Raw genomic sequence first — 1,685 nt, forward strand, 5'->3', positions numbered from 1 at the left:
TTGGGCTCTGTGCTGACAGCTCAGAGTCTGGAGCCTGTTTCAGATTCTGTGTCTCCCTCTCTCTCTGACCCTCCCCCATTCATGCTCTGTCTCTCTCTATCTCAAAAATAAATAAATAAACGTTAAAAAAAAATTTTTTTAATAAAAAAAATAAAAAAATAAAAAACTGGGACCCTCTTGGGCAAAACCAAACAGTTGGTTAACCTGACACGGCCGTCTCTAAATTTCACAGCGGACCCAGGTCTTCTGGGGGCACTGATCCACACCTCCCATTCAATAGGCTTAGGAAAGGCGACAGGGGACCCTACTCAGGCACACTCAGAAACAAACCAACCAATCAAATAAGAGGGAAATGGAAGAGGCGGGTAATCTGGGTGCCAGGGGACACCTCAGAAGGAACATTTATTGCCAGTGCCCTCCCACACACAGAAGAGAGAGCCCTGTCATGGGAACTGATTGATGTGCTGACATTCCCTGAGCTTCAATATACAGCAGCAATACATTTTTACGAAGCTACAACCTTCTCCTCGAGAAGGAAAATACAATAGTAAATTACTGAACATTTAAGCGTATATATCATTCTAGGGCTCAGTTTTGTGTCCAGAGTACACTGCAAAGGCAAATTCAATAACTGTCAAAGACGAATATATACATATTCATTCCTTCAGCAACGTCTGCTGAGGGCCTACTACACACAAGTCTCCTCGCGGGCTCTGGGGACCCACAGGGATGCGAAGGACTCCGCTCTTTTCTGTCAGGCATCTTATTGAAATCCTCCACCGTGTTCATAATCTCCACTTCCTAGTTTGGGGCTATTCTAACCTATATAGACTTGTTCTCCAGGGCTTGGGCCATGCACAGAAAACATTCAGTAATTCAATTGCCTCACTTACCATGGCTCCCCTAAGAAGAGCCATAGCCAACGAATTTTTAATGCATCCAGCTTACGTTTTCTTCTTTGGGAGCTTATTTCTGTCCACCAGCATAGCTTGGGCATCAGGTTACCGCAGAGACGTATTAAAGACAAATGAAGAGGGAAAGCCCGACAGGAAGAAAATTATTGTTGTAGCCATTACCTACCTACCATTTCTTGTACTGCATCAGTACGGGAACCACCCCGCCCCCCTCCTGATTCATTATCATTACCTCAGCCCTAAGGTCTTCACGCCTTTCTTCTGCACCCGGTAGAGCAACCACCCTCTGCGAAATCAGACAGGGAAACACAGGCGGACCCAACCCCACTGATCAGAATAACACATTCCTGTCTGTAATCTGACATCGCCCTCTTTTCAGCTAAACTCAGACACCACTCCATTGTTTTAGCTGATGATGCCTGACAGGGCAGATGACTGAGGCAGGTGACAGACAGGGTTTCAATAGAGAGAGAAGCCTGTGTAAGCCCCGGCCTGTCTGCTCCAGTAAATCTCAGGTTTTATCAGCTGGGTGCAACTGGCTCATTTCGCCCAGATCGGTGGCAGTCCATCTCTGTACAGCCCCTTGTCAGGGACAGCCTTCAGGTGCCTCGGCCCGCCAGGTCTGACGGGAGTCCAACCTGGTGTGAACAAGGATTAGCCCGGAGGGCTGCGCCAGACTCCCTTTCCGCGCGCCGCGGGGCGGAGACACGAGGAACTGAAACCGGGTAAACTTGCCCGCGCGTCCCTCCGCCGCCGCCGCCGCCGCCGCCG

Source organism: Panthera uncia (genome assembly GCF_023721935.1).
Source record: "Panthera uncia isolate 11264 chromosome C1 unlocalized genomic scaffold, Puncia_PCG_1.0 HiC_scaffold_4, whole genome shotgun sequence".
Lineage (NCBI taxonomy): Eukaryota > Metazoa > Chordata > Mammalia > Carnivora > Felidae > Panthera > Panthera uncia.